A 9,549-nucleotide genomic window follows, 5' to 3' on the forward strand; every position below is an offset into this window, starting at 1 on the left:
AAGAAAGAAAGAGAAAAACAGACTGTGGCTAAGTAAGTATCTGTCCTGGAGATTCCAAGCTCACAAAGTTCTATCTGTAAATTCTTTAAAGGGACAGGTAATGGCCAAATTAGGAATGTCCAAAACATAGGTAAAAACAGAATATATGGCAAGTGTAATTCATTCATGAAGGCATACCAGAACCCTGAAGCTGTGATTCCATATCAATTTTTGAAAAATGTAGACTAAATCATACCTTTGTTTGTTTGCTTAAAGGGCTCTGAGTTGAGCAAAATACGAAGTGTTGATAATGGTTTATGGAAGGAAGCTCTCTCATCCCCAGCAAAAATAGAAACTGGTATAACTTTTAGGAATATGCCTTGAGAGTGTATAGTATAATGTGGATGTTCTATCCATGCCCTTTGACCCAGCAATTTTGGGGCTGGGATTTCTCCTATGGATACAGTGTTCCAGAGGCCTGTGTTCATGGGCATTCTTTGTAGCATGTTTTGAATAGGCATTTTCTTCATCTTAACTGCTGAGCTTTTTTTTTTCTTGAGGTAGATTCTGCCTACACTGTCCAGACTGGTCTCCATCTTCTCAGCCACAACACTGTTTCTGCTCCATGTGCTGCCTCCAAGCCCCACTGTCCAGCATTTGAAATTTTTTTTTTTTAATTTTATTTATTTATTTATGTGTGTGGCCAGCTCAGCCCACCAGGGGGCGGGGCTGGCTGGCTTGTGGTGCTGGGGGATTGAACCGCGGTCCCTGTGCTTTGCTAAGCTTGTTGTAAGTAGGTGCTTTAGACCACTGAGCCATCTCACCAGCCCCCACTGAGCCATCTCACCAGCCCGCGTTTGAAATTTTTCCTGTGGAGTTCTTCATGTACGTTCTAGAAAACCCTTCCTCCATTCTCCTTCCTCACTCTTGGCTCCTTTTCTTCCTTTGTTCGTTTCCCTTTAGCTTCCCCTCTAATGCTAGGGCTCTGGCCCTGGGCACCTCTCTGCCCACACCTATGCCCCAGGCATTCTCAGCAGGCCCGGTGCCACTTGACACCAGCAGTATTGCAACCATTCTCAAGGTCACATAGTGGCAGGCTTCCCTGCCCTGCAGAGGCCTCTCTTTCCCTGCCTCCTGGCATCTCCACTTGCATGTCTAGGACTGTCTCAGCCTTCACTGATCAGAGCAGAGCTCTTTGTTTCCCCCTAAACCTGTTCCTCCCACTTCCCTCCCCTTGGGAAATGGCAGCTCCATCCTTCAGGATGCTTGCGCCAAGGGCCTAGGTCCCATGTCTCCAAGGACGGGTCCTCAAGCACCTGGAATGTTGCGAGGCTCTTCTTTCTGACACTGTCCCTCTCCTGGCCTCTGTGTCCGGAGCTCACATGGTTCCGGATGGATCATCTTTGCCAGCTTTTCCTTCTTGTGTCTACCTTAGTCTCGCACGACTGCTGTAACAAACAACCATGAACTGGGTGATTTAAGACAAAATTTGTCCTCTCCCAGTGCTGGAGGGAACAGGCTGGAGCCAGAGGCGGGAAAGTGAGGTGTCTTCAGGCTGCATTCCCTCTGGAAGCTTCAGGGGAGCATCTGTTCCTGCAGGCGGCTGCAGAATCCCTTTACCTGGGAGCCTCACCCTGGTTCCTGCCTCTGTGGACACTGCGTCCTCTTCCAGCCCTGTCAGCTCTCCCTCTGCCTACCTCTTGTGAGGACACTCACAGATGGGTTAACCCACAATAATCTTTTGCTTTGCGTACTCCTTAATCTAATCCCATCTGGTACCCTGTGAAATGGAACATTTACTTTTCTCCTCTTAAAGTGATATTCACAGGTTGTGGGGTTTAAGTTGTAAACTATGTTTTTGTGAGCTACTGTTTGTTTTCCTTTTTGCCCCCTCTACAACTCCAGATTTTGACCTTTTGTTATACCTTGTGGGAGATTTCTACAAACCTTAGTTCCAATGTTCTCATAGATATTTTCCATCTTGGCTATTTTTTTTTCTTTTACATTTTAGGACACAGTGTACAGGGTGCACAGGGTCTCACTGCATAGATTGGACTCGTACTGAGCCTCCTGTTTACAGCCTCCCAAGTGCTGGCATTCCAGGCACGCTCCACCACACCCCTTCTCAATCACCATCTCAGGATATCCTGGGGGCAGAGCCAGCATTGCAGGCCCCTGGATTTGCCTAAACAGGCGTTTTAATCCACTGAGCTATTTGGCCAGCCCCTCATTTTAGCTATTATATCTTACCTGAGAGTCTTTTTGTGTTTGGGAAAATCCTTTCCCAAGTGACCTTTCTTGTCACAAATATGATGAGGATTTTGAATAAGAGAATGCTAGTTATATTAGAATTATATTCTTTCCTAATATTACTTCTGTCCAGGTTTCTTATATCTGCCTGCTCTGTGCTTTGTTATCTGAATCTTACCAGGGCAGATGTGCTGGGGAGCTAGCTCAGTAGTCTAAGCGCTTGCCTGCCAACCTCAAGGACCTGGGTTCAATCCCAGGTATTGCATGCTGTTCGGGCCCTGGAACCCTAGGCAAACTGTGCTAGTCACCAAAATCGGCCATGGTTGTACATGCCTGTAATCCCAGTGCTGGGGAAGCTGAGACAGGAGGGTCACTATGAATCTGAGCTGCATAGTAAGACCCTGTGCCAAATAAAAAGATTAAAAAAAAAAAAAAAGACCAACATATGAATTTCAGGGGGCATCTCCCTTAAAGTGGCTCCTGTAATTGTGTTGGAGGGGACTCCAGCTTTGTGCTTCCCAGGCACACTGAGGCAAGAGTGAGCTCTTCCTAGCTGGCGGATTCCTTGGAGGATGAGACCCAAGTCTCCCTGCCAGTTGAAAAGTTACATAATCAGTGGGTTGGGCTAACTGGTTAGTTGCTTATTAGAAAGATCGATTTAGAGCTTTTGTTATACCATGTGCCAAAATAATTTTCAGCATATTAAAGAGTTTGATGGTGAAACAAATTACACAAAAAATAGGAAAAAATTAGACTACATATATAGATAGAAAGAGACTGTAGTAGGAATAGAATTGTTTTGCTTAGAATGAAAAATTGCAAAGGAGACTATAATTAAATTTGGCTACAAAAATAAGATTCAGTTATATTTGCTTTAAATATTCTGTTAGCATGTTTGCATGCTGGTGCTCCTGTTGGATTGAAAATACCTCTTTTTCATGAGTTTTCTGTATTTGGTTACATGATAGTTGTGAATTTTCAGTTGACTGAATTCACTGTTAAATAATTTACTGATGAAAAAACTCTTGCAAAAGATGGAGTGGGCCAAAGCTTTGGGTTCGATCTCCAGCACCACAAAAACCAAATATGAAACAAACCAAAAACTTGTAGCGAATCTGACTGAAGCAGAGAAAAGGGAAAAGGAAAGAGTAATCAGGGCAGCAGTGAGATGGGACGGAGAAGAAGAGAAACTCTCAGCAAAGGCCACCAAGGGGACTGTGCAGGTCGCGCCCCAGCGTAAGCCCAGTGGTCTTGCTGATTCCCGGCCATGGGCCGCGCCTCACCCCCTCTCAGGCCAGCTCGAGGCTGAGGCAAGCAGTGGCATCCACAGGTGGGCAGCGAGAGCCCAACCCAACGGAGAGGAGCCACGTATTCTGTAACCACATCGCTGACAGCCAAGTGGTTATAGAATGCGATCCTATAGAATTGCTAGTTACTTTTTCTAAGTAATTTCCACATACACAATACACCTCCCTAGGCCTCCCCCTCTAGCGAAGCCCCACAGCCCCCACGGCTCTGTAGATGGCCACACCCAGGGCCCAATCCCAGCAGCCCTGCGGAGTGCAGAGGGAAGGTCCTGTAGTGCTCAGGGGCATCATTAGCTCAGCAAGGGAGTTTGGGACAGCAATGGGACCAGCTCAGCACTTAAGGCACTCCGGTCAAGAGCAGGCTCTGCAGTGGAACTGGAACCTCTTCAGGCTCATCTACAGGGGCGATGCGACGTGGGGCAGGTGCTCATGCTGCCGGCCTCAGTTTCCCTCTCGGTGTGGGGACGATGAGAACGCTGCTGAGTCTGAAGGGTCCAGGAGGAGGTGAGCTGCTAATGCTCAGGGCTTCTGGGGGTGCGCAAGCCCAGCCTCCACCATGCGCGAGGGGGCGCTGCTGTCTCTGCTGCTGTAGAGGGGCCTCATAGGGAGCAGAGAGACAGAAGGGAGATCAAGGGGTAGCATGGGGACACCATGATTGGAGGAGCCCAGGGGCTGATGCTGAGAGTTGTGGGGACTGGAGGGGGGTGAACAGTGGGAAGGGGGCAGGAAAATCTGCATTAGCAGGAGGGGAACGTCTGGCGGGACACTTGAAGTTGTGTTCTGGGGAGCGGTGCATAGGAAGAGGGGAGCCCGGGCAACCAGACCAAGTAGACACTGGGGGCCTGGGCTTGAGGAGACCATGCCCTGGGCACCTCCTGAGTATTCTGGGCTGGGATCCAGGAGGGGAGACACCCAAGTCATGGTGTTACAGCCATGTCTGGTGGCGCACACCTAAGAACTCAGTGCTTGGGAGGTAGAGGCAGGAGGATCTCCATGAGTTCAAGGCCAGTCCAGGCTACACAGTGAATTCAACTCAACCACATAGTGAGACCCTGTCTTGAAAGTACCAAAATAAATAAATAAATAAATAAATAAATAAATAAATCTCCATGGCAGCTAACTGGGCTCAGACACAGGACACGGGAAGAAGCCACATCCTGGAAAACTCTCACCCTCCTGGGTGTCACAGGGCAAGGGCAGGGGGCTGGTGGCACTGCAGCCCCAGACTGGAAAAGAGGAAGAGTAAAGGGAGGTTGGCGAGGACCAGGGCAGGGGTGGTTGGGGCTGGACGCAAAGAGACAAAAAGGCAAGGGCTGGCAGGTTAGCTCAGGTGTCTAAAGCATCTTCTTAAGCAAAATCAGTCAAGGGCAAGGGATTGTGGTTCAATCCCCAACACCACATGCCGTACCAGACCCACCGTTCAGGCAGCCTGAGCCAGCTTACAAGAATCCTTCTCAAATTAGAGCGAGAGAGCGAGAGCGAGAGCGAGAGCGAGAGAGAGAGAGAGAGAGAGAGAGAGAGAGAGAGAGAGAGAGAGACAAAGGCAGGGAATGCAGCTCAGTTTGGGGATGATTATAGGGAAGAGGAAAAGGGAAGGAGGTAGTGCTCTGGGGAGCCTGAGAGAGAAGGGTCAGGAGGTTGGAGCCTGAGGTGAAAGCCAAGGGATTGTGAGCGCAGAGCTGGAGAAAGGTGAAGCCACAGTGGGAGACGAGCTGGGACTGGGGTGTGCTCACTGTGAGTGATGGTGAGCTCGGTCCCCTCCATGGCCTGCCACATCTGTGTGCCTTCACTCTGTGTGTGTAGCTGCACTCGGCAGAAGTACTTGTTCTGATCCTTCTTCAGGTTCCGGATTCTGAGGGAGCCAGAACTCTGATCCTCTGTCCAGTTCAGAAAGAGCCGGTCCTTGAAATCGTTATGGATGAAAAGTGGGCTTGTTTTATAGAAAAACTCTCCATGGTAGTTGTTTCGTCTCCAGAACAGTCTCACGTCGGGGTTCTCAGACAAGGTCCAGGAGTGGTTGAAGGCGAAGGGGATGTCAATAGAACCCCCAATGGAAGCAGAGAGGTGTTTTGGTTGATTAACCCAAAAGGAGGGGCGTCCTCTGCTGGATCCTGCTGAGTTACCTGGAAGAGGTGAGAGGGAGAGGCTGAAGCTACTGTGGGACACAGAGGACCCCTCAGGCCTGGCACCTTCATCTACATGAAGGGAGTCGTGTGGCAGATGGCAGCACTGTCCCGCTGGCCTGGTGCCTGCTTCTCTAGGCTTCAGGGAGCACAGCAGGTACGGGTGGGAGTAGAGGACCCTGTGGAGCAGCCCTTTGGGGCGGTGAGGGCCTGGCTCCAATCACAGACCCCCTCTTCAGCTGCCCATTCCCTCACTCCTGTCCCCGTCCATCCCTCCTGGGTTTGATCAGAGCCCCTTCCAGAGCCAACCCCACTTCTTACCAGCTTGCAGGCACATTGAGGACAGGCATAGCAGCAGCAGGTCCCAGCCCATGGCCTGCTCTCCTCAGGGTGTGAGACAAGCAGAGCCAGCCCCAAGGCAGACAGCAGGTCCAGGAGAGGGGGCGTGGGGTCGACTGGTCGGGAATACAGTGCCAGCTCCTTCAGGGGCCTGTGAGAGGGCGTGGCCTGCCCATGTCCACCCTCTGTGGCCAGCACTTCCTGTATCAACTTGACTTCTGCTTTTCCCATGTTGCAGAAGGGCCTCTTGTGTGCACATCAAGGTAGCCCTGTCCTCTGTCCCTAGCTTCCAGCTTCTGCTGGGAGGCCTGGGCCTGACCTTGACTTCCCAGCCCACCCCTCACCCACCTGACTGCTGCCCTGGCCACTTGCTCAGACAGTCCTGTGCAGCTGCCAGTCTCAGTGTCTTTATCTCCTTGTGTTTCTCTCTCCTCTGTGCCTGCCCTTCCCATCTTATTCTCACTTCCCTTTGGTTCTCTGAGCATCTCCCAGCCTGCCTCTCTCTCTAGGTAAGGAAGGGGCTGCTCACCTGACTCGGGCTCTGTTGGGGAAAGGAAAGGCTTTAGAGAACTAGGAGCATGGTGGTGGTGGTCACCCACCCTCAGGCGACCCCAGCCCTTCAGGCCTGCTCTTTATCTCCTCCATACATGTGGAGGGGGCTCCCTGCCCCCCAGGCAGCACTGACCTGATTACCCCTCCTGCCCTAATTGTTCCCTTGGTCCCAAGTCCATAGCATCTCTGGAGTTCTGATGTGACAGTCCTATTCACCAAGGCAGTGACTCGGAAAAACGTTCCCACATTTATAGGGTCACCCCACCCACTCCCACCCTAGAGAAGTGGACTCCACGGCTCTTAGTGGCTTTGGTCCAAAAATCACGCCTGTCACGTGTTGTCTTGAGGCCTGCGCCTCCAATTCTGTTGAGTCTCCAACAATGCCACAGCGCAGGTGGTGGTGGGCACCCCAGAGGTCGGATTTTCACAAATCTCCTCAGTGGATCTCTGATAGCTGTGAGTCCAGCAGCCAGGAGTTCCTGTTATGTAAACCCTGGGAGCTTTCCGGAAGAGGGCACTTCCGACCTGTGACCAGTGAAGGATGGGTAACTGGTTGGAGGCAGAGGCTTTGTGCTCCTCGAGAGCCCTGCCCATCCTTCCTCAGAGAGACTTTGGCAGCTGTTACTGAGGGGACCTTGGGGACAGGGCGTCAGGATTGTAACAGAGGAATCTGCATCAGCCCCAAGATAGGGCTCACAGGACCACTTTCCTTCTTTTTCCATAATTATAGCAGCCTCTCCCCCACTTTTCCCAAACCTTCGGCACAGCCCCCAGCCCCTCTGCCTCTCCTTTCCCACCCCTCCCACGGGTGCCCCAGGTGTTCCAGGGACCCTTGACCTGAGCCTGGCTCCACACACCCATTGTCCATTTGCAGCTTCACCTGTTTTTGGCGGACACCACTGTCTCTGTTCTACGCATGGGGAAACAGGCGGGGAGCCTTGAGCTTGACTTTGTCCCAGACATCAAGGTGGAGTGATGTGGCCAAGTGAGGTCCAGGGGGCTGCTCTTCCTGTCTCCCCAACAGAGCTAAAGGGCCTGGACATCAGCCTGGCACTTGTCCTTTCCCAGGCCTACCCTGGGGGAGGAGGAAGACCTGCTGGGGCCATAGGTGGCACCATCACGCCCCACTTCCATTACCTCTCTTTTCTTATCTCCTGCATTTTTTAACCTGTGCCTGTGAACACTTTAACTTGACAAAAGCCCAACCCTCCCTGGCAAGTCAGTTTAAAAAGTTTTAAATCATCGGTCAGCTTCTGCTGGGAAATTCCGGGCGTCGGATGAAGGTGCTGCGCACCTGAGGCCTCCCTGCTTTTAGTCTGTGAGCCCGAGCTCTGTCCCTCGGTGCAGAGCCTGGATCTGAGAGCCTCCTGGGCGTCCCTGCTAGTTCCCAACCTTGCTTTCTCTCAGCAGCATCTTGCATGCAGGTGCTGCGTCTCCCGTCAGATGCCCTGTGTGGGGCCCGGGCTTCTCAGTGGAAACTGGGGCGTTGGTACCTTGCACCCCTTCCCCGGAATGTGCTGCTGCCTTAGTCTTCTAGCTCAGGGAATGGTGCCTGCCCCTCTAGGTGCTTAGACTTCATCTCCTCTCCCTCCAGCCGGGAACAGCGCTGCTTCTAGAACATGTTTTGGATCCATCCTCATCTTTCCTTCCGTGTTCCACCATCCTCTGCCCATGCACCACCAGCTGCGACCCGTAGTCTCGCAGGGCTTCCCGATTTTCTCGTGCTGCTTTCATCCACCCCTCCCCACTTTACACAGCCTTCTTTGCCCCACAGCCAGTGTGGTCTTTTAATAATGTCCATCTGCTCATTTTACTGCTCTGCACAGAGCCCACAGAGAGTGACACTGAGCCCATAATGAAATCCCCACCCCTTCCACGGCCTGCTCATCCTCTCACAGCCCTGCATCCCTCTGCCTCGCTCCCCTTCCTCACAGACACTGACCTTTCTTGGACCTGCAGTGCAGCCTCTTTCCAGACTGATGGTGGTCACTGAGAGGGCCCTCTCTCAGGGCCTTTGCACAGCCCTTTCCCTGCCTGCCCTGCTCTCCTTGGTCTTTGCCTTGACTCCTCCCTTTCATCCAAGGCCTGTATGGAATAACACCTACTCAGCTTTAGTCCTTCCCAGGGCCTCCAGGTCTTTTCCTGCTAACACTTCTCAGGCTGTTTGTCTTTTTAGTCACCACTTCTTTTAGCATAGAATGTAAAGGGCCTGGCTTGCTCACCTTTGTAGTCCTAGTAATTTGTACCTTACAGGAAGCCGGCAATTCTTTCTGAAGAAATGAAATTGTTGCAGGCAGCCTGAGTTAGATAGAAATATTGTAGGTAGTTAGACAGGGACAGGCCCTCGAAGGGGATGACAAAGACCAGACACCTTACTGGGGAGATGCTTCTGGTGTGAGCCAGACCTAAAGATCAAACAAATGCTGACTCCCTAAAGTTGGCATCCAGGATTACTCATTAGTTGGGAAGAATCATTGACTGAAGGCCACCAGATAAGGTCGCCCGCTTGCTACATGACTCGCTACCCCATTTGGTCCTAGGCCTAATAAATTTTACCTGGGCAATGGTGCTTGTAATCCCATTGGTTGACCATAGTTTTGTCCCACCCTGTATCTGCGTAAGCGGGACCCCTTTGTCTCTACCTTAGCCCCGCATAGTTTTGTCTTATAAAATAACCTGAAGGAGACAGCTTCCTGGGCAACCTGCTCGGGACCCCCTTCTGTCCCTCTCCGACAGAAGCTTTCCTTTCCAATAAAGTTTTACCTTCAGCTTCCATTTGTTCCTAAAATTCATTCTTCGGTTTTAGAGAACACGAACTCATTCAGGCCAGGTTGGGAATTTCACGTCCCTATATCAAAATGAGGAAATGAAAGGATGGAGGCCCAGTATGGTGGCACACACCTGTAATCCCAGCACTCAGGAGGCTGAGGCAGGAGGATCACTGTGAATTCAATGCCAGCCTGGGCTAAAAGTGAGCTCAAGGACAGCCTGAACTGCAG

Source organism: Octodon degus, unplaced genomic scaffold, assembly GCF_000260255.1.
Source record: "Octodon degus isolate 3935 unplaced genomic scaffold, OctDeg1.0 scaffold00035, whole genome shotgun sequence".
In the NCBI taxonomy this organism is placed as follows: domain Eukaryota; kingdom Metazoa; phylum Chordata; class Mammalia; order Rodentia; family Octodontidae; genus Octodon; species Octodon degus.